This window comes from Lutra lutra, chromosome 1 (assembly GCF_902655055.1).
Source record: "Lutra lutra chromosome 1, mLutLut1.2, whole genome shotgun sequence".
Taxonomy (NCBI): Eukaryota; Metazoa; Chordata; class Mammalia; order Carnivora; family Mustelidae; genus Lutra; species Lutra lutra.
The window spans coordinates 76,994,589-77,021,377 of record NC_062278.1 but is presented as its reverse complement, the minus strand read 5'-3'; the positions used below and the strand labels follow the sequence as shown (position 1 = coordinate 77,021,377).

Sequence of the window (26,789 nt, the reverse complement as noted above, 5' to 3'; positions counted from 1 at the left end):
CATTAAATATGCAGTTTACATGCACTTATACCATTATGCATTTATACCATTAAATATGCAATAAAAAGAACTGAATTAGAGTCAAATCAGTTGGGACTTACTCTATGAAAGACTGAGAGGGACAAGCTGGGGCCCCTCAAATACTAATCTCTTCAAATTTAGCACAGATCTTGATTTGTACCATATCCCAGGGAATGAGAGGGGAACAAACAGCCTTGTTCCTCCTTCTAATTCAATACCACTTACCAGATCCAGATCCCTGCATATTTAGCTCATAACAGCTGCTTCGCTAAGAAATGAGGTGGCCACTGATAAGCAGGAAGGTACCTAGCTTCCTACAGAAATCTGATTCTGGGACTTGTACATACCCTGGATTACCTTTGAGCGAACCATATAACTCAATCCCATTCTGCAGTAAGCAAGAGCCTCATAAGGAAGCACTTAAAATAAATCCCTGGGTCTGAGTGGAAGCTCTTCTGTCTATAATTCCCTGACCTCCTAGGCAACAGCTTGGTTGTGCCAGCTTAGTGCTCTGTCATAGTCTTCTTGGGCTGCTATTCCAAAATACCAAAGACCGGCTGGTTTAAACAACAGAAATTTATTTTCTCATGGTTCTGGCTGCCGGGAAGTCCAACACCAAGGAGCCAGCAGATTCAGTTCCTGGTGATGGCACTCTTCTTGGCTGGCAAATGGCTGCCTTCTCACTGTATTTTCACATGGTAAGGAGAGAAAGTTCTAGTGTCTTCTCTTTTTATAAGGGTAGTAATTCCATCATGGGACTCCATCCACATGACCTCATCAAATTGAATTACATCTCAAAGGTCCCACCTCCAAACACTGGGAGTTAGGACTTGGAACATATAAATCAGGGGGTGGGGGGACACAAATATTCACTCCACAGCGTGACCTCTGAGGCATTACAGTATGGTTATCAAGAACACAGGCTCATACCTAGAGTGATATACACATTTAATGCAATCTCTTAAAATGCCATCAACATTTTTCAAAATGGAACAAATAATCCTAAAATTTGTATGGAACCAGAAAAGACCCCTAAATAGCCAGAGGAATGTTAAAAAACCAAAGCTGGTGGCATCAGAATTCCAGGCTTCAAGCTCTATTATAAAGCTGTAGTCATCAAGACAGTATTGTACTGGCACAAAAACAGACACATGGATCAAGGGAACAGAATAGAGAGCCCAGAAATGGACCCTCAACTCTATGGTTAACTAATCTTCAACAAAGCAGGGAAGAATGCCCAATGTAAAAAAGACAGTCTTTTGAATAAAAGGTGTTGGGAAAACTGGACAGCCACATGCAGAAGAATGAAACTAGACCATTTCCTTACACCTCCCATACATATACAAACACAAATAGACTCAAAATGGATGAAAGACCTCAATGTCAGACAGGAATCAATCAAAATCCTTGAGGAGAAGACAGGCAGCAACCCTTCAACCTCAGCCGCAGCAACTTCCTCCTAGAAACATCACCAAAGGCAAGGGAAGCAAGGGCAAAAATGAACTTTTGGGACTTCATCAAGATAAAAAGCTTTTGCACAGAAAAGGAAACAGTCAACAAAACCAAAAGACAACCAGCAGAATGGGAAAAGATATTTGCAAATGACATATCAGATAAAGGGCTAGTATCCAAAATCTGTAAAGAATTTATCAAACTCAACACCCAAAGAATAAATAATCCAATCAAGAAATGGGCAGAAGACATGAACAGACATTTCTGCAAAGAAGACATCCAAATGGCCAACAGACACATGAAAAAGTGCTCCACATCACTCGGTATCAGGGAACTACAAATCAAAACCACAATGAGATACCACCTCCCACCAGTCGGAATGGCTAAAACTGACAAGTCAGGAAACAACAGGTGTTGGCGAGGATGCAGGGAAAGGGGAACCTTCATATGCTGTTGGTGGTAATGCAAGCTGGTGCAGCCCCTCTGGAAAACAGTATGGAGGTTCCTCAAAAAGTTGTATATAGAGCTACTCTATGGCCCAATAATTGCACTACTGGGTATTTACCCCAAAGATAAAAATGTAGTGATCTGAAGGGGCACGTGCACCTGAATGTTTATAGCAGCAATGTCCACAATAGCCAAACTATGGAAAAAGCCTAGATGTCCATCAACAGATGAATGGATAAAGATGTGATATAACACACACACACACACACACACACACACACACACACACACTGACATGCCATGGAATATTATGCAGCCATCAAAAAATGAAATCTTGCCATTTGCAATGACATGGATGGAAACTAGAGGATATTATGCTAAGTGAAATAAATCAATCAGAGAAAGTCAATTATCATATGATATGATAAATTCAAGAAACAAGACAGAGGATCATAGGGAAAGGGAAGGAAAAATGAAACAAGATGAAACCAGAGAGGGAGACAAACCATAAGAGACTCTTAATCTCAGGAAACAAACTGAGGGTTGCTGGAGGGGAGGGGGGTAGGAGGGATGGGGTAGCTGGTGATGGACACTGGGGAGAGTATGTGCTATGGTGAGCGCTGTGAATTGTGTAAGACTGATGAATCACATACCTGTGTCCCTGAAACAAATAATACATTATATGTTAAAAAAAAAAAAAAAGAAGAAAGAAAGAAAGAAAGAAAAAGAACACAGGCTCAGAGGCCAGATCACCAGACCAAATCCTGGTTCTGCCACCTGCCAGCATGTGACCTTGGGCAAGTTATTTAGTCTTTCTTTGTCCCAGTGTCCTCATCTCTAAATAGGGTTAGGAATAGTATCTATCTTTTAAGGTTGTGATGAGGATAAATTGTGTAACACATGTACTATGTCTATAGATCAGTGCCTTCAACATACAAAGACCTCAACAAATGTGATTACCATCATTACTTTCTGGATCCGGATATGTCTTAAATCGTTTCTTCCCCCAAATATTCAACCTGGTCAAATTACCCGGGCAGCTTTCTTTCCATCCCAGCCTTTGGTTGAAGATCCCAGTTGAAAAACAAAACAAAGCTGTATTTATTACACAAATATTATTATAGTAATGGGGATTCACGAAGGATGGGACTGAAACTCCTGGGGGTAGGAGAGGGAGGGAGGAATTTCGGAAGTGCTTTACAGTCATCCTGGTTTGGGGATAGTCTGGAGGGTGTTCTAGCCCAGTGCTGTTCTGTACTTGCAATGTTGCTATTTTCTGTTTTCAAAAGCTCTATTTAACCATTGTAATTTGTGGCTTTCTTCAAAGCTAAGTACAGAGCAAAACATAATAATGCAAACTGGCTCCTACTGAGCTGAAATGAGTAGTGTTCTCTCACCAAATTCTCTTGTGAGCTTTAATAACTTCTTTAATTTCTTTGTTATTTTCCAATCTTGTATACCTTTTGCAGAAGCACTCATTTTGTCTTTCTTAAACTGGCTTTCCTCTGCTGGGAAAATGACCAAATTATTCTGCTCCCATCCTGCTGCCACACCTCTATTTTTTGGTTTTCAGCTCCTATTTTGGGTTTATAACCAATTTCTCAGTTGCTGATCATGGTGAGAGGCTATAATTGAATGAGTACTGGAAGACAGAATGACTTGTCAGAACATTTTATTAGAAGGAAACCATTTTCAGGACAGGAGAAGAGAGAATGAGCAGGAACATACACACACGTTGTACTTGCTTAGGAACTAACAGTGTGGATTCCAAAGTAGAGTTAGGTTGGGTCATTTTCCTTGACTCCATGACACATCATTCCTTTTTTTTTTTTTTTTAGTTCAAGATTAGCGTCTAACAGAAGGCAGTAAATTTCTCTGGGTTGAGGCACAAACACTGTGTTTAGACTATAAGCTCTCAGAAAGAGCAAAATATCAATGTCATGGGAACTCAGAAAACACGAATTAAAATTGACAGGCAGGGGCGCCTGGGTGGCTTAGTGGGTTGAGCCGCTGCCTTCGGCTCGGGTCATGATCTCAGGGTCCTGGGATCGAGCCCCGCATCGGGCTCTCTGCTCAGCAGGGAGCCTGCTTCCTCCTCTCTGCCTGCCTCTCTGCCTGCTTGTGATCTCTCTCTGTCAAATAAATAAATAAAATCTTAAAAATAAAATAAAATAAAATTGACAGGCAGAAAGAAAGATCCATTCTTGCAAAAGACAGGGGGCTGGTCAGCGGTTACCATATGGCTGCTTTTACAGGTCACGTGTAGCCACGTTTGTTTCTACATTTGGATATTCCTACCAAAAGGAGAACGTCTAGACATTACAGAGTACCAGTCTAAGAAGGGTGAGTGGCTGGAGCTGAAGTTTCAGATGAAAGTTACAAGAAAGACCTGCTTCCTTGCTGGAATGTGAGAGGCTCTGGAGTACTTTCTAGGAAATTCCGAGATGCTCCTCTACCCACATTCTCTACAGACTCAATTGCCTACAGTTCCTTGAGCACTTTTTATACTTCCACATCTCCATGCCTCTCTTTTCTCAGCAGGAAGCAGTTTTTCCTACAGGTACACTCAAAGCCCCCACCTTGAGCCTATTCAAAAGATGCAAGTCTTCTCCTAGCTAGAATTAACCCCGCCTCGACTGCATTCTCATAACACTGAATGTGCCTCTGTTACTTATCACTCTAGTGCTCATGCTTCTTCTAAAATCAGACCCAGAGTAAGGGATTTGTATGTAAGAATTGATTTGGAAAGAGATCCTAGGAAGCACTGTGAGTGAGTAGGAAGTAAGACCAAGAAAGGAGAGAAGCCAATAAAGCATGTTTTAATGAACAGGTTACTCCTGTGAGCAACCGGGGCTCCACCCCATTGGAGATTTACTGAGGGTCTGGGTAGCACAGGCTCAGAAGTGTCCTACTGCAGAGCAAAGACCTGCCACCCTCATTGGTTGGGAGTTGTTCTGGAGATAATCCTCCAACACATCCATCCTGCCCCTAAGATGCTGAGCTGCTGCAAGGCTAAGGAACACTTTTTCATGAAGAGATGTGGGAAGTCATAGCCTTCCATGGACCAAGGGCTTTACAACAACAGCATACTATAAGGATTGACAGCGGGGTAAGCTTTTTGAAGGTGGGGAATGAATTTTACTCATCTTCATATACCCCAAATAATCAACATTCCCCTTTGTGCCTAGGAAGTGCTTAGTCATTGTTGAGTAAACAGGGTTGATTATCATGATATCTGACCAACCAATGATACAATCAACAAATGCATATTGAAATATTGACTGTGTGCCACAGAGAAATCAAATGGGCCTTGTTGCTGCCCTTGGGGAGCTGACTGTCTCAAAGAAAAGACAAGCAATAAACAAATAATACAACGTGGGAGATGAGTGTATGACTGACATCATCAATATACTCGTCATGCATTGGTACAGAACCTGTCACCTGATTCTCAACAGATTAGATTTTTATCTTCTAAGAAGGGAGAGTTTATTTCTCCTGCAGAGGGTAGGGACAGAAAATAACTGATGAAATTTTTGGGGGGTGATTTCATATTCTTGGTTGGTGGACCTGGATTTGAAATAAGCATAAATGGAAATGATATGGAAATGTAGAAATACTACTTGCTGAATCTTTGCCATTTTTTACTTGAAAAATGAGCTGTTAAATTAGCTAAGCAGATTCTAACCAGAGGGAAAACTGTTTTCTGGTCTTGTTTGATAAATAATTATTCAGGGAATGCTAAAAAAAAAAGAAGCTCAGAAAAGAAAAGGAAAAAATGTTCCCCCAAAGTGGACTTGTCTATTACTGATTTCAATTTGAGATGAAGAGGCTGAACAACATAACCACTGAAACTTGTAACCATAGTACTTTGGTTTTCTAGAACTTTAAAAAATAACCTTGAGGAATTCCTATTTCCAACCCAACATTTTAGGAACTTGGTATTCACCTAAATGAATTGAAAAATTATGTCACACAAAAGCCTGCACACCGATGTCTATAGCGGCTTTATTCATAATTGCAAAAACTTGGAAGCAACTGAAACGTCCTTCAGTAGGTGAATGGATTAGTAAACTGTGGTACATCCCGGTGATGGGATGGTATTCTGCACTAAAATGAAATGAACTATCAAGCCATGAAACAACATGGAGGAATCTTAAAAGCATATTACTGAGTGAAAGAAGCTGATTTGAAAAGGCTACAGGCTATAGGATTCCAACCATATGACGTTCCGGTAAAGGCAAAACTATGTAGACAGTAAAAAACTAACGGTTACCAGGGGTTCTGGGGGGAGGGAGGGATGTAGAGGTGGAGCACAGAGTATTTTTAGGGCAGTGAAACTACTCAATATGATACTACGATGACAGAAATAGGTATATGTCATTAGATAGTCATCAAAACCCATAGAATGGGGGGCGCCTGGGTGTCTCATCCTTTTAAACATCTGTCTTTGGCTCAGGTCATGCTCTCAGGATTCTGGAATGGAGCCCCACATGGGGCTCGCTGCTCAGCAGGAAGTCTGCTTCTCCCTCTCACTCTATTTCTGTGCTCTCCTCTCTCTTTCTCTCAAATCAATTAAAAAACAAACAAACAAACAAACAAACAAAAACAGCCCATAGAAGGCACAGCACCGAGAATGAAGCCTGATGTAAACTGTGGACTTTGGATGATAATCATGTGTCAGTGTAGGTTCCCTGATTGTAACAACTGTGTCCCCATGGTGTGGGATGTTGATCATGGGGGAGGCTGTACATGTGTGGGGACAAGGAGTGTGTGGGAACTCTCTGTACCTTCTGCTCAGTTTTGCTATGAACCTAAAACTGCTCTAAAAAAATAAAGTTTATCAATTAAAAAATGATTGAATTGTTAGAAACACAAACCAATATTTGCCAAATTAAAAAGAATTCTTTTTCTGAATCATGGTTCAATTAATTAACTTTTAGGTGACATAATTTGACATGAGAATTCATGGTGCCTTTTTACATTTATATTTAGACTAAATATAATTCAATAAAGTACTTATTATGGATTCTACTGCCACTCACTTTGACAAGTACTATTGAGAAATATTAATCTTAAAATACATAGTTCAGAGATGCTAGATCATCTTTATTCATGAAATTATGTTCCCAGAAACAGTCTAGATTTCATTTACACAATTTGTGCTTCCCTGCATTTCATTCCTGCATTTGTATTCTCTGTCTCCCTTCCTAAGTACACTAAGGGCTCTACATAAGGGTGCGTGATTTGCAACATACAGAGAAAGAACAGTCCTAAATTGCTTTGGATTTTAAACTCCAGCATATATTGACAGGTAATTGTTCAACTATTTATTATTATTCTAACTACAGATAACTCTTTTGCTAGTCTTATCTGTCAACAGAAGAAATTTTAGCCTCAGGGAGATTAGGCAACTGAATGATCCTCTTAAGCCAGACTCTATAAGAATACGAGAAGACGGGCGCCTGGGTGGCTCAGTGGGTTAAGCCGCTGCCTTCGGCTCAGGTCATGATCTCAGGGTCCTGGGATCGAGTCCCACATTGGGCTCTCTGCTCAGCGGGGAGCCTGCTTCCCTCTCTCTCTCTCTCTCTCTGCCTGCCTCTCCGTCTACTTGTGATCTCTCTCTGTCAAATAAATAAATAAAATCTTTAAAAAAAAAAAAAAGAATACGAGAAGACAGTGAATTTGGGGGCTGGCTCTCACCTGCCTTGGCTTCAAAGAACACTTCATTGATACTGCTGCCTTCCCCAGCAACTTACCATGAATCACATGCACATTTTTAAGTCAGATCAGCAAGAATTTTGTTTTGTTTTTGTTTTATCTTATTTCTCCCTATCTTGTCTTTAATGAGCATGCATTATGGATATAAGAAAAATCTGTTTGAAGGGGCAGGATGCTTGTTTGTTTGTTAGAAAAGCTTCTGTAAGGAATTCTTAACCACTTTTGTCTATGATCCCCTCTGGCTGTCTGAGGAAGCCAGGGTACACCTTCCAGAAGTACATCTGCTCTAGAGGAAGAAAGGCTTGCCTATTTGAATAAGCCTGGGTTCACACCCTGATCTGAGTTAGGGCAGTGACCAGAAGAAGGAATACACAAACAAAGAAAAAGAAACTGATCAGATTTTCAGGAAGCTCCTGAAAAGTGTCTGATGAGATGCCTGCTGCTTAGTTACAACAGATGCCCCATTTAGGTAGCCAAGCCCCACCTTCTTTATTATATGAGCATTTCAATCACGACATTTAAAATATTAAACATCCCCACTTTCCATAAGGCAGGTTTAATTTGCAGACATTCACAAAAGAGAGGTTAGCCCTTGACAGATGACATTGCTCCAAGTGCGTCCCTCCCCGCTGGGGGCTGTGCAAGACTCCAGCATCATCAAAGGCCCTGCGGGTGGCGTATGGCTTAAGTCTATCAGAATGACCTGGCCCTAGCATTTGGGAGGCCCCAGGGCATCTGGGGGCAAGACAGGAATTCACAATGAAGAAGTTATTTGTGGCCTGTGTTGAAGATCTTTTCAATTAAAGCTTTAACATTTTTTGCAAGCAATCCCCAGGGATTCTGTCATTCTCAGCATCGGTTTTGATGGATGGTAGGCTAACACAGCAACTGACTCACCCAGCTCACTGCAAACATTATCACAACTCAGGTACCCTTCCTTCTCCAGAGACCTCTCTGTGCTACTGACAGGAAGATAGATCAAGAAACTTAAAGAAACGTTGATTTTACTTAAATAGATGCATAAATGCTGTTTTCAGCAGAAATAGTTCTTGTTTCTTGTTTTGATGAGTCATTAAAGATGAGGAGAACATACAATCAATAAAACTACAAGGCAACGTACAGAATGGGAGAAAATATTTGCAAATGACATATCTGCCTAATAAATGGTTAATATCCAAAACATATAAAGAACTTACATAAATCAACACCCAAAAAACAAATAATCCAATTAAAAAATAGGCAGAAGACATAACAAACATTTCTCCAAAGAAGACATACCCACCGCCAACAGACACATGAAAGATGTTCGACATCACTCACATCAGGGAAATACAAAAAAAAACTACAATGAGATATCTCCTCACTCCTGTCAGAATGGCTAAAATCAACAACAAAAGGAACAACAGGAGTAGTGAGGATGTGGAGAAAGGGCAATCCTCTTGCACTGTTGGTGGAATGCAGACTGCTGCAGCCACTGTGGAAAACAGTGTGGAGATTCCTCAAAAATTTAAAGATAGAGCTACCCTACGACCCAGCAATCACACTACCTAGTATTTACCCAAATGGGACAAAAACACTAATTCAAAGGAATATATGCCCCCCACTGTTTATAACAGCCTTATTTGCAATAGTCAAGATATGGAGCAGCCCAAGTGTCCATTGTTTGATGAATAAATAAAGAAGATGTGATAGATAGATAGATAATGGAACATTATCTGGCCATAAAAAAGAATGAAATTTTGCCATTTGCAACAACATGGATGGAGCTAGAGAGTATAATTCAAGGGAAATAAATCAGAGAAAGACAAATACCATATGATTTCACTCGTGTGGAATTGAAACAAAACAAACGCACAAAGGGAGAGAGAGACAAACCAAGAAACAGACACTTAACTATACAGAACAAACTGATCGTTACCAGAGAAGAGGGGGTGAGAGGGGGCCTGAGTAAAATAGGTGATGGGGGTCAAGGAGTGCACTTGTCCTGATGAGCACCGGGTGATGGAATTAGAATAAAAACTTAAAATAGTGAATTCAGGATGAGGAAAAAAAAAAAAAAGTTGAAGGGAAAACAACATCCTGTGGTCTCTTCATAGACTGGGTGGCAATTCGGTATCAGGGGCAAAGTTGTCCTGATTCAAACCCCTGCTGTGAGACTCTAGGCAAATCACATCACTTCTCCAAGTCCTCTTTCCCTCACATCTGCAGTGGGGGTAGTAATAATACTCAGTTTCATTTTAATTGAGGGGATGGACCTCTTCAATACCTAAGGTGTAGTTGCTGCTACTCCTGGCTCTAACTGCAAGAGGCCATACGTATGAATGCTATAAGCACATGGTATGCACGTACGTGTGCATGTCCTGTACAGACACATGAGCCAACATTTAAAAACTGAATGATTGCATGTAAAAACCTCAGATTGCCTGTTTCTTTTGAAAGTAAAATCAGAAGATCTGAAAACAGTGGGCTGAGTCTGAGTGGCCACGATCCCTCGAATCACAGCGAGTGCACACAATCCCACCCTTCCTGGACCACCTCATTATTCTGGGCTCAGCCTGGCCCCTTTGGTCATCTGACTGTGCCACTTTCTGTGGGTCCCCCCATCCCACCCCACCCCCTACCGCAGGTCTCCAGGCAGGAGCTCTTCAGGAAGATAGACTGGGGTGGGGAGGTAGGTGTTCACTTTCAGTGAGAGGCCTCCCTTATCTCTTAACTTGTTGGGTAGTTAAACTTGAAAGAGAGGGATTCAGAGAAGATGAATTGAACTAAAATCTTTGCTTTTTTCATTTTTTTAAATTTAAATTCAATTAATTAACATATAATGTATTATTGGTTTCAGAGGTAGAGGTCAGTGATTCATCAGTCTTATAGAATCCCCAGCGCCCATTACATCACATGCCCTCCCCAATGTCCATCACCCTCCATCCACCTCCCTTCTAGAAACCCTCAGTTTGTTTCCAAGGATTAAGAGTCTCTTAGGGTTTAAAACAAGATGAAATCAGAGGGGGAGGCAAATTGTATGGTAAATTAAAATTTTTAAATTAAAAATGGGTTTTGGCCTAACCCTGTTCAAGAAACCCTTTGCTCTTCTCCAGAAGAGCAGGTGCCTTAGCTGCCTGGCTAAGCAAATGGGGTTCCTGGAAGTAGAGATGAAGCAGTGGGTCCCAGGGCATATTTCAGCTACGACAGTGTTTCTCATCTGGGCAATACCATACCTACGGAGTGTGTTGATAACTTGTGGGACTTTTTTTCCCCCCTCTTGTCATAAAGATTAGAGGGCAACATTGCATTTAGGGAGTAGGGCCAGGATGTTGGATTCTCTGTAATATGCAGGAAAATCCCCTACCATAACAGATTGTTTTATCCCCCACAACTTTTGAATAGCCTGCCAGATGTTCATATAGGTGAAAAACATAATAACCTGAACCCAGAACCCGACTTTGTTATACATACAAAATCTTATTCAGGCATTGTGTAAATTGAGGGAAGCTTATATTTTCTCTGTCCGGAAATTTACCATTTCAGAACTCCATTTCAGAAACTACCTGAAGTCATCACTGTTTGATGGACTTGGGCTGACAATTTTGCCAACTGAGTTATTTTCCCTGGGTAGATGCCTGATTTAGGGTTTTTGGTTTTTGTTTGTTTGTTTGTTTTTACTTATAGGGCATATGTCTGATTAATCCATTAAGGATGTATAAGCAAAAACTTGTACTTCATTGGAAAACCCCTCTGGTTTATCTGTTCTGATTTCATGGTAGCTATTCTACAACTCAGGGAAAGGGTAGATAACTGATAACAATGCAGAAGGATTTTTGTCTGTAGACATGGACGTTCTGTCTGGTCTAATAAAGGTACAATTGGCCTCTCTTCCACTATTGAAGAAACTACTTTTGCCTCCATTGTATACATTCATTTCAATACTTCTGATTTATAAATATGTTCTGTTCATTTTTTAGTTTCTCCCCTGAACAGGTTATATTTGCCTGGTTCCTCGTTATGACTTAATTAAAATATATGCATATGTTCCTTTTTCTATCTGGATGAGAGTCAAGATTTTACTTGTTTGTTTTTATAAACTGTCTTTTAATGGCAATCTTCTCTGGGTATTTGCAAATTGAGATATATATCTTATTGGAAATTATTTGCCTTTTAGTTCTCTTTTTATAACAGGATGTTATATATATATATATATATATATATATATATTTAATGTTATATATATAATATATATATATTTAATGAGTCATATATAAATTTCATTTCAGGATAGTAGGAAGGGTGTTCCTTAATGTATGATAGGGGTGCCTGGCTGACTCAGTCAGTAGAGCATGCAACTCTTGATCTGAGGGTTGTGAGTTTGAGCTCCATGTTGGGTATAAAGATTACTAAACAATAAAATCTTCAAAAAAGTTTTTTGTTATAGGGGTGCCTATGTGGCTCAGTTGGTTAAGCATCTGCTTTTGACTCAGGTCATGACCCCAGGGTTCTGGGATTGAGCCCAGTAATCTGCCTCCCTATCTGCTTCTCCTTCTCCCTTTGCCCCTCCCCCCACTTGTGCTCTCTTTCTCTCTCTCTCAAGTAAATAAATAAAATCTTTTAAAAATTTTGTTATAAAAGGAAACATGGGGTCTGAAAATGTTGGAATTACAGATTCAATTGGAAATTCTTTGAACAAGCCCACATATATAACTGATCAACTGGGTCATCATTTTTCTGAGTCCAGACACAGAGTTCTAGAGTTCCAATCTAGTTAGAGCTAAACTTTGAATTGTTTTGGAAACCACTCTCCATCTTCTCAACTCAAACTTGGTTTAGACTTAGTACTGCGAGTCAATGCTTTTAGAGGGTAGTATTACAAAGTAGCAATTTATGTGTACCACTGATGCAAAAAATTCCATTTTTCACTCTCTTCTCTAGATCATTAAAAGCCAAGAATATTCCAGAAAAACTACATTGTCTGGTCATTATAGGTAGTGTCAAAAAAGACTAAATGGAAGCATGTTTTCTTAGTTTTCCCCTTCCTTGAGCTATATTTTTTCATCCCAAGATGAGAACAACCCAAAGCATGCTCATTCTCCTGGTCACCTCCAAGGATCCTGATCCTGATTTGTAGCCCTGCAGTCCCAACTATGGTAATACATTCATCTGATGCCACATTTTAAAGTCTAGGAGGGGTAAAATCAGAGGCTGAAACTTCTTTAAGATCAGGACGAAATCGTGAATTGTCTTACCTATCTTGATGCCATAAATTTCAACCTCTGGCTGCTGGCTGGGAATGTGTTCAGCTGACAATGACAAATGAAAGGGAAAAAAAGATTCACTCCTGGTTGTTACTACGAAAATATCCTTATTTTAAGATATTGCTTTTCTTTGTATTAAATAAACACATTTATCCCCAAAAAAGTACAGAGGAGCTTGGCAAACAAAAATAAACTTTAGAAAATTTATGAGTCTGGTTTATATATATTGCTTTATTTAGAGGATAATTCTCACATATTTTTTTCTTCCACCTACCAAAAGGAACATGCATAATAAATGAACTAAGCTTGGCAGGAAATCCATCAATAAGGTTAATTTAAACTGTAGGCAGAATAGCAAATCTCCATATGGATATCAAGGGGCTTGTTCTTATTTCAAAACCAATTGACTCCCAGACATCTGAATGTGCCTCTCTGAAGAACCAGACAGAAGGAAATCCCAACAATTTAAACATCCACCTCCCCATCCTGATGATATATCTTCTGGGAATTTATTTTTAGGATCGCTTACAACATAGGAGCAGAGCTGAGGCTAGATACGGGATTGTGCAGGGGAGCAGGTGCTCAAGACATGGGCCGTGTGGTTTTAAGCTCTGGTGCCATCACTCACAAGCGCTATGACTTTGGGTAAGATGCAGAACTTCCCTAAGCCTCAGTCTCCTCGTCTGTAAAATAATGACAGCACACAATGCTGTATGACATTATAGATCGATACATGGTTGGGGTGACCATATTGGATAATTCATTAAGAAACCTTACACTCTGCCTGGCATTATTATACTTGTGAAATATTGAAGACTTGGGATTTTTTAATACCAGAAATTGGTGGGGGGTGGGTGTGAAGATAAATGGGAGAGTAACATTTTAAAGATTAATGATTTTAGGGGCACCTGGGTGGCTCAGTGGTTGAGTGTCTGACTCTTGATTTTGGCTCAGATCATGATCTCAGGGTTGTGAGATCAAGCCCTGTGTGGAGCCTATTTAAGATTCTCTTCCACCTCTCCTGTTTCCAACCCCCACTCTCAAATAAATAAATCCCAGATTAATGATTTTAAAAGAGCAGCTCCTCCAAAGAGGAAAAAAGGAACTAAAATAAGACCTCAGAATAAAGCCCGAATTTTTGTCTTTTAGCATAAATGAACTTGGTTCTTCACCGGGCTTTACTCTTTTCTTGGCCTAAGTCCTCTACCGAGAACTGTGCTAGGGAGAACTCTGAACCATACTAGGGAAAAGGTAAATTTCTTTTTTGATTCCCTGGGGATTACTTAAAAATACAGCTACTATCTGATCTAGCAATCCTACTTCTGGATATATATCCAAAAGAATTGAAACCAGAGTCTCAAAGAGATATTTGCACACCCAGGTCCTTAGCAGTAGTATTTAAAATAGCCGAGAGGTAGAAGCAACTCAAAAATCCATCAACAAATAAACATATAAACAAATGTGGCATATACATGCAATGGAATATTATTTAGCCTTAATGGAAGGAAATTCTCGTGGGCTACAACGTGGATAAACCTTAGGGACATTATGCTAAGTGAAATAAGCCAGTCACAAAAATACTTATATGCTATATAATCCCTCATATATGAAGTATCTAAAGTAGTCAGACTCATAGAAACAAAGCAGAATGGGGGCACCTGGCTCAGTCAGATAAACATCTGCCTTTGGCTCAGGTCATAATCTCAGGGTCCTGGAATCTCAGGGTCCTGTGTCAGGCCGCTTGCTTGGTGGGGAGCCTGCTTCTCCCTGTCCCTCTGCCTGCTGCCTCCCCTACTTGTGCTCTCTCACTCTCTGTGTCAAATAAATAAATAAAATCTTGAAAGAAAGGAAAGAAAGGGAGGAAGGAAGGAAGGGACAACGGTGGCTACTAGGAACTGGGGGAAATGGGAAAGGAGGAATTATTTAATGGGTATAGAGTTTCAGACTTGCAAGATGCAAAAGTTCTGGAGATCTGTTTCATAACAATAAAATATATATATATCTGTTTCACAACAATGAATATATTTCACACTACTCAGCTGTACACTTAAAAATGGTTACGTTGGTAAATCTTATTTTTTTCACACAATTTTAAAAGTGAAGGGTTAAATGAGATGCACAGATGCTTGGCATGCAACAAATGTGCAGCAAATACTAGCCATTGGTTTTCCATAGGGTCATCAAGTGCCAGTCCTCTAACATGGTTCATTCCCTCCCACCCCTCCTCCACCCTATTCTCACAGGCACCATATGTTCTCTCTCCATCTGCACTTGCACTCTGTCCTCTCTCATAGCTTTGCTTGCACCTCTGTTCTGTCAAAGTCAGGAGCCCGGAAGTACAGAACACCGTGTTCCCTGCTGAGTCCTACCCCATGCGATGCACAGAGAGGGTGCTCACTTTTTTTTAAGTGAAGTTTGTTTTGTTTTGTTTTGTTTTTTAAATCTTTCCATTATAGGTATAGCAAATCATTGCTTTAGAAAATATTGACAATAGCAATGTAGAGACAGGAAAAAAATTTATCCAAGTCCTACCACTTAAAAGCAATTGCATGTTAATTTGTTGGCTGTTTTTTTTTTAACCATTTTGTGAATTAAATAGAGGAAAAATAAAAGCTAACTGCCTTAAAAAGGAAGGTAAGGATTTAATATTCAAGTAAATTTGAGAATTGTTTTACTTGAGAAGATTCTAGGGTAGATTGAGGTACCTGGTAGCTAAGATCTTGATGGGTAAGTTGGATTCAAAAAGACAGTGTAACTATGAAAATACAAATATAGCACTTTTAGTTAATATTATTTTGGTTGCAGTCAAAAGAACCCAGCTCTGGCAACCAAAGCAAAAAGATGAATTAATTGTTGTCGAAGTATAATTTTCCAAAAAGCTAAAGCATTAGTCTCCTACCCAATGATAGAGTGTACCTGTGTCAGAGATTTATTTAACTGATTAATGAGGGAACCAGCAGGATGGGAAAGCTGGAATGCAGAAGACTGATGTATACATGATCAGGAAAAGACAGGACACTAGAATCAAATTGCTAAATTAAATGCCAAAAAACCCCAAAGTAATACAACTATAGGCTCCATGGATATCCATTCCACTGAACAAAAATGATTTGCATTTCTATTAGACAAAAATTACATGGAACTTAATTAGTTAACATCAAACGTTTAGGAAGTGGGGCCCTAATCAATGGCCCACTGTGAGCCAGAGTTCTTTCCTTCCAGGGTCATGGGACCTTGACACAGGAGTGCTGGATAGACAGTTCTCCAATATGACATTGAAAGACACATAATCATACTTCCTCTTGGCTTATCTCCGAAGGTTTGATAATTTTCCTGAACTGGGAGCCTCAAGTCACTGGACAATCATTACTGTCACGTAATACATCTGTTCTGTGGGCCAAGCCTGTGTGAAATGCTCCCCTTGCCATGCCTTGTTCTCACAACCGCAGAGTAGGAACTATCATTCCTGCATTTTACAGAGAAACAACCTAAAGTGTAGAAAGTTCCAAACTTTCCCCAAGGTTATATAGCTGATACAGTGGCAAGGCCCAAGCAGGGCTCTGTCTCACCAGCTCTAATTTCAACAGGGAGTCTCCCAGACACTCCTGGAGTTCACCCAAGAGGAGGCACTGGGGTGGACGGGTGGGGGGAAGAGCAGAACTCTCACTGGGGATGACCTAAGCTCTCCTTTGTTATCATTCCTGTCATATGCATGCTTTCTGGTGTCTAGATGGGCAGAATAGTGCTTGTGCAGTTTCTGAATGGATAATTATACAAGTTTTAGGACGCCACAATCGGAAAGGTTTGCAACCTTCTGCTGTAAAGCCTTTCAGTTCATCAGGACCATGGTTCACGGTGCACGTGCATGTGTTTTCGTGTTTGCTGCTGGGCACTTCTGACTCACTTCTCCAGTCTTACTCAATCTCACTCAGTTTCCTCAAAATGTTTCAGATTCTGGTGTTCAGCCATGAAGACTGAGAGCCTCACACGTTTCCCTTGCAGTGTGAGGGGAGAAGCGGTTTCACCTCTCGTGAGATTAGGAGATGCTTGGAAGCACTGCTGTCTTCCTTCTCTGCGCTTGCTGGGAAGGCATGAGGGAGGTCAAATCCACGTTCTCCTTCACTTCTGTCTCTAGCTCTGGGCTTTGTGCGAGTGAGGGGAAGGGGGCCAACCACAAAATGGAGAGTGATTCGCACATAATTCTCAAGTTCCTACGCAGAACCTTCAGAAATCACCTTGGTGGGTGGCTGAGGGATCTGAAGATGAAAGAAAGTAAATTCTTTCTAAGGCTAGTACATTCTAGCATTAGAAAACCAAAGAGCAGTGAAGGCTGGACACAGAGTCCACGTGAATGAAGGAGATTTGCTGTCAGAGCAAAGTGCCGGCATTGTCCCCAAAGCCAGACTCAGGGGACGGCTCGGAGCTTTCGGAGCAAAGCACTCCAACTGTGCTGTAACATTAGTATTATTGGGCATTCTCTGAAATTACTAGTTACACTCAGTTGAATCAATGCTCCTAAATGCAATTAAGAATGTATTATATGTTGACTTTATGGATGAGCTAAGAAAAATACTCATTATCTTGTCTCTCTGGGAAATACTACATATATTTAGAGGCTTCCTGCCCTTGCACAGTTGTAGGGACAAACAAGCAGGGGAGAACTAGAGCTCCCCACCCCCTAGCTGCGGGTGCCTATTCTGTGCCCCCGTATCCACACACAGAACTCAGCACCCCCATCCCCTTCCCCACCTTGAAAGCCTTCATTGAGAAAGTTGTATGTGGTGAGGCTGGGAAACACAGTTTCTTGCCTGGTCCCCAAAACAGATAGCCTCCAGGAGTTCAGGAAAGTGTGGCCCCACATCAAGGAAGAGGTCTCAGAAAGAGCATGGTGGGGACTCCTGGCCCCCCTGCTGGATTCCCTCAAACCAATCGTCACCCTTTTTCCAGGTGAATGACAGAAGCCTTCCAGCCGATTGCCTCTCTGCCTCCCCCTTCACGAGTATAACGTGCTTGCAGGACAGACTGGGTCCTGGGCTCCAGCTCCTCTCCACAGAGAAGCTCTGCCATTTGTCTTATAACTAACTGTGCCTGGTGCTGTGCTGGGGTATCTGCACCCCTTGCTAGAGTGGCCCAGAGGAGTTCGAAAGCCTCCTTCCTCAGATGAAGGCCCGGCCTCAGCAACAGCGGTATTGCCTGGGGTCTTGTTAGAAACGCGGAATCCCAGCCCTGGCCTGAACCTACTGAAACAGAAGCTGCATTTTCAACTGCATCCCCCCAGGTGCTTTGGATGTGCCTTCTTAGGAGAAGCACTGATCTAAAGGGTAACTGGTCTGAGATCACATCCCAGCCCCATCATTCACAGGCAAGTCACTTCCCTTCTCTGAGCCTGAGTTTCACCATCTAGGAAATGGAAATAGGAACAGGTCCACCTTGCAGGCTCTTACCTTGCAGGCTGTTGCAAGGAGCAAATGTGCGCCTGTATGTGAACTCTAACAGCTACATAAAGTAAGAGCTCAGAAAATAACATCGGAGAGTAAAGTGCCGTCCCCCCAACACACGGAAAGCGAGCGCTGCCACAACTGTATGTTAAAGGGTGTCCCCATCTGCCTGGCATCTTCTTTGCTCAGCCTATATTCTTGAAAGGCTGATGAACCATCCTGTAGCTGGGGTGACAGTGAGAGGTGGCTTTGATACCTCTCGAAGAGCACCAGTGGGATTCACTGACTGTTCTCCTACAAGAAGTGAAGACGACAAATTTCAGTCTTCAGCAAATCACCCACTGTGGTAGCCAACCTCCAAGATGGTTCCAATTATCCCCGACCTCCGTCTTTACGCACCTGTGAGGCTCACTCACACTCAAAAAAGGCTGACTTGGGGGTGCCTGGGTGGCTCTGTCTGTTAAGCATCTGCCTTCAGCTCAGGTCATGATCCCAGGGTCCTGGATCCATCCTCCAGCCCCTTAGGCTGGCTGCCTGCTCAGCGGCGAGTCTGCTTCGCCCTGTCCCTCTGCCTCTCTGTTCATGCTCTCTATCTCACTCTCTCAAGCAAATAATTAAGATCAAGAAATAAAGAAAGAAAAGGAAAGAAAGGAAGGAAGGAAAAGAAAGAAAGGGAGAAAGGGGGGGAAGGAAGGAGGGAGGGAAGAGAAGGCTGGCCTGTATAACCAAGAAGATATTGTAGAAAAAGTACACAAGTGTGACTTCCAGGGGTAGGTCACAAAAGACACTGCAGCTTCTGCTACGCTCTCTCTTGGATCACTCACTCTTGGGGAATCCAGCTGCTGTGTCATGAGGACTCTAAGGAGAGGTCCACACAGCAGAAATGAGGCCTCCCACCTGCTGTCATGGGAGTGAGTCCTCTCAGAAGTGGGTCCTCCAGCTGCTGTCAAGCTTCAAATGACTGCAGCCCCACAGCCCCAGGCAGCATTTTAACTCCAACCTCTGAAGAGATTTTCAGCCAGAACCACCCAGCTAAGCATTGCTGAATTCTTTTTTTTTTTTTAAGAGTTTATTTATTTATTTGACAGAGAGAGACACAGCAAGAGAGAGAACACAAGCAGGGCAAGTGGGAGAGGAAGAAGCACGTTCCCTGCTGAGCAGCGAGCCATATGTGGGGCTCCATCCCAGGACCTGGGAACACAACCTGAGCCAAAGGCAGACGCTTAACGACTGAGCCACCCAGGAGCCCCCATTGCTGAATTCTTGACCAGCAGACACTATGTAAGACAATAAATATTTATTGTTGTCCTAAGTCATCATATTGAGGCAATTCGTTATGCAATGATAGATAACAAATACATCCACTATAGTAGCTAAATATTTCTCTCTGGTGTGTGTGCATAGTCTTTCCCAATAAAATTCTCATATCTAGGATCAGTAGAAAGCAATGAAGAGAATAAAATTCTCTTTCAGTCTCTTTTGATAAAGCATTCCAACAGTTTCAGACAAGCATAAAGTGTGCAGATCCAAGATAAGAAGTGTTAACAAAGGGGAGACTTCCTCCCCCCAGCCTCCATAGAAGGAATGGATTAACCACTCCATTTCCCAGGAGGAGAGAGGGAAAAAAAAAAAAAAAGAAGCCTGAGTCTCCCTCCCAGGAGCTTCTTTCTGACCCCTCAATCTCTCCTCCAGAGGAAGCAGCCTTACCAGAATGGCACATTCAAGAGAGGGAGCGGGACATCCTCAGCTGGACCAGGGTTATCTCCCAGCTCCAAGGGGAGGCTGCTTCCACAATTTCCCACGAGAGCTTAGGGAAGTGGGGTCCCTCCTCCAAAGAAGCTGTGCAGAGTCTGAAACTCGGTGAGTATTGGGATCCCTGTGCCCCATGCTTAAGCCATGTTCTCTGAGCCACTTCCATCAGTAGCAAAGCACCACTTAGATCTCCATTTGTGTGTCTACCTTTTAATTGGCTCCAAATTTGGAGGAAAAAGGAAGAGGTGTTAGTAGCCCACTCATCTTGCACAAGAAGCATACATTCGACATAGGTATAAGTTATTCTAAATTAATTTTTCATGATCTGTCAGCATTTTCCCAGCTCTCACTTCCCCAGGGCACCACCAATAGAAGGAACATCTGATACACCCTAATTCTGGTCTCTCGTTCTCAACATGATTGTTGATCTTCAAACTTCAAGTTCTATCTAGTAGAGGGGGATCCAGGTGCTTGAGGAAGTCAGACCATCTCATTATCATAAAAACAATAATGACGGGGCACCTGGGTGGCTCAGTGGATTAAGCTGCTGCCTTAGGCTCAGGTCATGATCTCAGGGTCCTGGGATCGAGTCACGCATCGGGCTCTCTGCTCAGCGGGGTGCCTGCTTCCCTCTCTCTCTCTCTGCCTGCCTCTCCGTCTACTTGTGATCTCTCTCTGTCAAATGAATAGATAGGATCTTTAAGAAAAAAAAAACAATAATGACATGTACTATGCACTACTCTACTGTTTATGCATCTTTCTTTTAATCCTCACAATAATTCTATGAGAGATCACCTATTCCCATTTTATTGAGGAAGAAACTGAGGCTCAAAGGGATGACACAGATGGGGAGTGTGCAGAACATTCTAGTACTTGAATGTAGGTCTGGCTGGCTCTGAAGTCTTCTGTTTCTAATACACACTATTGCATTTTGAGTCCTACTTGGGAGCCCAGTCCATAGTTTAGGAAACTTTGTTTTAAATTTCTCTAAATTTTTGACCTGAAGGGTCAAACACTGATGTTTTGTAAGCATTTTGGATTTGGTCCACTTCGGAAGCTGTCAGTCACTGCCATACAACCGATCTTTCTTAGCTAGAAATAGACTTAGGAACTCCGTTTCTGACACTTTCAGGAATTTCCTGGCCATTTGACCAAGAAATATCACTTCTTTTGAAAGTGAAACAACTCCCATACTTTCCTGATGAAAAATGGCTCGTTGCCTTATGAGAAAACACAGGCATATACCGTTCAATCACGAGGAGCCCTGCTCGCACCAGGGAAGCCACTGAGCCCACCACAGGCCCAGCCTCAGCCCCTCGGGAGACAAGTCCGAAAGAATATAGTGCGTTCTGGGCTTTTTCCTTTGAGGATCCTTCCGGGATGTGGTAAAACACAGTGAAAAGAGCACTGGCTTCAAAGTCAGATGGCCTAGGTTAGTTAGGTCTCCATCACACGGGTCTGTGAACTTCGAGATGTTTTTTTAGCCTCTGATCCTTGATTTCCTCACATGTGAAATGGGGACAAAATATCTAACACGTCAAGTTGTTGTGGGGAATAAAGGAAATAATATTCGTCTAACATCTAGCATAACACTTGGCTGGTAGTAGGCTCCATTAATCGAGTTCTCGCTTCTCATTATACCTTAGAATCACCTGGGCCCTGTTTTTAAAATATCCATGCTCAAGACCTATGACCCAGGGATTCGACTTAATTGTAAATTTCTAAAAGCTCCAATGAGAATCTAAACTACACCTTGGGGTCTTGTCCCTGCTACCTGTCCCTTGCTTTTGTCCAATCCTTCTAGAGACTGAGTTCTGTTCCTAAACTGACTCCATGCCTGGCGTCTGATTCAGACATGCCACCCCAGGTCCGAAAACACTGTGGTGTATTCAAGTTATCTCCTGGTACCTATGTATTGTAATTGCCACATATTTAGTTCCTTTCATCATGCCAGAGCTTCTGAAATATGTTTCTCAATTAATACTAATTTAACTCTACGAAGTAAATTATATTCTTGTTCCCATTATACAGAGTAAGAAACTGAGACTCATAAATGTGCATTTATTCTTTCAATGAATTATTTATTGCATGCCATTAAGATGCCAGCCACTGCTCCAGGCGAATGACTTGTCCAAGTCACAGAATTTTAAGTAAGGAAGGGAGCCTGGATTCAATCCCAGACTGTCTGACTCACAGCGCACTCTCTCCCATGGCTCCTGGCCACCCAGCAGAACCATTGAGCCCAGCAGTAGGTGCCAGAAGGGGATTTCTCCTTAATCATTCATTCAGCCCTCCCCCCTCCAGGGAGCGCTACTCCATGTTCTTTGGCCTGAGTGATGCTCCCTAGAGCCATGCAAATCAGCAGCTCTGCCATTTCTGTTTGTTGGGGAACCATTTTGTAGGTGGGGGAACCAAGGCACAGAGAGGGTCCTAGGATCACAAAGCTGATAAGTGCTTCCCACGCCTCAGGCTGTTTGGCGAGCTTCCAGAGGACAAGGTGCCCATCTTCTGTGTGGGCATAGAAGGCAGCAGCCTTCTCTGTAGTGGGTACGCGAGCCACGTGAAACAATGGCAGAGCAACGCCCAGCATTGCCCTCCTGAGGGAGTCTGTGCCCTGAGGGACCCGGACATTTGCAAGCCTCACCATCGTGGGTTTCAAGCAAATGCCAACCTCAAGCCTGTGGTGACTATGAGTCTTCATAGTTATATTTAGCTTGCATTGCCTCACATACTCAAACAAACATATTAAAACACAGTATCTCTGTCCAAAGAACTAAATATACACAAAAAGAGAGAAAGGGAGATGTGTCTGGAAGAAGTGGGGGAGCCTTTCCTTTGCTCTTTCAGGATTCTGATTTGCACTGAGAGCTGATATCAGATACGCATCAATATATACTATATATACTGCTTTTTGTTTTTCTGACTGGTAGGTACAGTGGAAAGACGCAAACAAGATAGCCTCACCATGTTCTCTCTTCACCTGTCCCTGAGGTACATCGACCTGTGAGCAGCCGCAGCCTTGATCAGGTGGGGGCCCGGCCTCATTCTGGAACTCTGGCTCTTGAACTCTGGTGGGCGCCAAATGATCCAGAGAGCTTGTTAAGACACACATTTCTGGGGGGCACCTGGGTGGCTCAGAGGGTTAAGCAACTGATTTTGACTCGGGTCATAATCCCAGGGTCCTGGCATCAAGCCCCATATTGGGCTCCTAGCTCATCAGAGAGCCTGCTTCTGCCTCTCCCCCTACTCATGCTCTCTCTCTCTCTCTCTCTCTCTCTATATATATATATCTCAAATGAATAAATAAAATCTTAAAAAAAAAAAAGACACACATTTCTGGGTTTCATTCCCTGGGTTTCTAACTTGTTTGCCTTCCCCCCGACTCCTCAAAAAGATTATCTTATTTATTTATTTATTTACTTACTTACTTATTTATTTGACAGAGAGAAAGAGACAGCGAGAGAGGGAAGCAGGCTTCCACCCCAGGACTCTGGGATCACGACCTGAGGAGAAGGCACACACTTAAGGACTGAGCCACCCAGGTGCCCCTTATTTGCCTTTCTAACAAGTTCCCAGGTGATACAGATGCTGCCTCTCTGGGGACCATGCTTTTAGAACCTCTGGTCTCCAATAACAAGGTAGCTCCATAAATGCTAGAAAGAGCCAAATCCGAGATAGACTGTTGAATGTCTAAAAAGCAAGGGCAGGGGTGTGGAGGAGGCAGGGGAAGAGTTTACCACTATTTGCATAGAAAATGGGTGGACATATACACTTAAAGCTTGTATATGCATAGACTATTTCTGGATGGTTACCTGAAAAAAATGCTAATAATTGTTGCCTCAGGGGACTGAGGGTCTGCGGTGCTATGCTGTTTCCTGGGTCTCTCCCTAACTCCAACACCACCCCAGATCATTTCCCTTTCTCTGCTCTGTTCCCTGCAAAAAGTCTGTCCTCCATGGCCTCCATCACCCAGTTTCCTTCCAGGGTTGATATCCTCCTGGATTTGGCCAGTGGGAGGCAGCAGGAGGAGATCTGAGGCTGGGTGGAGAGGAAGCCTGACATTTCTGCCACATGCTCTCCCCACTTCGGTGTCCGGCTGTGGAGCAGCTGCTCTGTCCACAGCTAGCTCCAGCTCTCCCAGGATCCCAGTGACATTCTTTTCTTCTTCAGCTGTTGCTAGTTCCCCAGGCCTCCAAGTCCCCATTTATCCCCTGAACCCTCCCCTCACCTCTGTAAGTGGTCCCTTCCTTAAAGTCCCTGAATCCGGACATTCTAGCGGTGCATTTTGCTTTCTGCCAGGATCCTGACTGAGAAAGTGAGGAAACTTACTATTCACCGTGCTTCCTTCTGCGACATTTAAATATTTTGCTACATGTCTATGTGTTCAGAAATGCAAATATTAAAAAATACACTATAGGAGGACACCTGGGTGACTCAGGCAGTTGAGCATCTGTCTTCAGCTCTGGTCATGTTCCTAGGGTCCTTGCTCAGTGGGGAGCCTGCTTCTCCCTCTGCCTGTGGCTCTCCCTGCTTGTATTCTCTCCTCCTTTCTCTTTCTGACAAATAAATAAAGTGTTTTTTTAAAATGCATTATAGGAATAGAAATTCGATCTTAAATCATCTCACACAGTAAGTTTCCAAAGAGAATTACTGGAGAATGGGTCTACTTCCGCACCTAATGTCCCTTTCTCACATTTGGCTTTAATCTGATGCTTAACAAGGAATTGTTGTTTATCTTCTCTTCCAGCCCTGTCGATGCAGTTAAGGTGAACATTCCTGGGGGACAAGGTCCAGACCTGATGCCTTTTTGCAATGCACATGGTGTCTGGGTTGTCAGGGTAGAATATGATGGGAAGACACTTTGAACTTTGGAGTCACACACACTAAATTCAAATCACATCTACACCACTTGCTTTCTTTGATTCCGTGGATCTCCTGTCATCGCTGGTTCCCTTAAGGAGATTCACCATATCCCACTGTGGGTTTGCACTATTTGGGTTTGGTCTCTTAGACGCCATGAACCTTAATACTTCTACATTCTGTAGTGAGCTTAAGAAGTAAGCCATTAAACTCTTAGCTGTTTTCAGTCCAGCTTGTGCCCAAAGAACGGACTCTTACCCTGTGCCTGAGTCGCACCCCCTCCCTGGCAGACATAGAGATGGCCCAGGAGTCAAGCATGGGAAAGGGGCTGAACCGAAGGCACTGAGCTTTAAAGGACATGAAAATTGTAATTAATGATTTTGAAAGCTTAACATCTATTTAGCAAGAGTAATGGTTGAAAGTGGGAAACCGCCAGATGGTGTGCTCTGTTAGTAGTGCCCATCTGTGAGCCATATCATGAATTATAAAATTGATTTGGAGGAGAACATCTCTTGCTGTTTGCCCCAGGTGCCAAAATGGCTCCTTCTAGCTCTGGGGGTCCGGTACAGGGTGAGCAGACTAAGGTGCCTTCTGCTAAAAAATAATACTGTGTAATATTTTTACCTCATAACAAGACAAAACCTGAAAGCTATATTTTTAAAAGGTTACAAAATATTTGCAGCAGTCAGAGGGCCATGTCAACTTCCTGCTTTGCACACAAGCCAGGAGCATGGGGATGCCTGGCTGTAGGCAGAGCTCCTCTCTCCAATGTTGGGTCTGGGCAACTTTTGACCTCCTGCCCTGGTTCTGGTGACCCTGGTTTCTGAACCCCTGAACCCTCACCTGGGCTCCTGACAAGAGCCTCAGGTTCTCTTGCATTAAACACCAGTTTGCTCCTGCCTCTCCCCCTTAACCCTGCAAACTCCCCATAACAGGTGTTCCTATTTCTCTCCTGGGCCCTCCTTAGTTACCTGGATGCTTCACTTGAATTCTGTTTCTCACCCCCTTGAGCACATTCTTTCCCGTACTTTTGGTCTCACCTGGGGTGAATGTCCTCCCCTGCTCCCCACAAAGCTCAAACTCAACACTTTCCCTGTGAAGACTTGACGATCTCTAGCCTCAATGTCTTGTCTTTCTAGAATCCCTGTAGGTCCGGCACCCACCTGATTTATATTTCGCTTTATGCTGCCCTCAGTTTTCTTCACTTGTGCCTATCTTGTCTCTCAAATAGGTGGGAAAATCTCCTGACGCCCCTGCCTCCCATCTTTGCACCTTCTCCCACAGGGCATCTGAGCCAGACTGGAGACGACAGAGCATAATTATTCCTGTTCGCCGTTTAATGCCTCTCGTCCCATGACGTGAGTTTTCCTCAACCTTCACAGTGCCCTGGAATCAGCGGGGAAACTTTAAAATATGCAGATTCCCAGGCCCTACTCCTAGAGATTCTGTTTCTGTTGGCCTGGAATGGAGTCCGCTTTGGGGTCTCTGTTTGAAAGCTCCGCCAGCGATTCCGATGTACAGCTAAGAGCAAGCACCAGGGCACTCTATGAAGAGGGATGACTTGGCCGTCAGCTGGCAATTCCCCATGCCAGTCCATTTGTCTTGTGGCTGCACTTTCTCTGTATTTCAAATTATATCTTATGAGTTAGGATAAGCTGAGCCACCCTCAGCTCCTTTCTGATACAACCTACAAGGAATCGTCTTTAGGCAAGTGAAAACTTTCTGCCATTACCTCACTGGGGAACAAGTCAGGCTGTAAAAAACCAGCCAGTTCCCTTCAACATGAGCCACTCATTAATCAGTGAGCCGTCCTCCAAGCACCTGCGTGAAGCCAGGCGGTCACCATTCCTGACATCCT

The 26,789-nt window shown here is 42.8% G+C and overlaps 1 long non-coding RNA gene across 1 annotated transcript; it reads left to right on the top strand.

The window, feature by feature from the left end:
* Positions 1–612: 612 nt before the first annotated feature.
* LOC125079397 (uncharacterized) lies at positions 613–26,789 on the top strand. Its single transcript, XR_007121115.1, has 3 exons — positions 613–719; positions 20,012–20,179; positions 26,163–26,789. It is a non-coding gene; the product is annotated as an uncharacterized LOC125079397 (long non-coding RNA).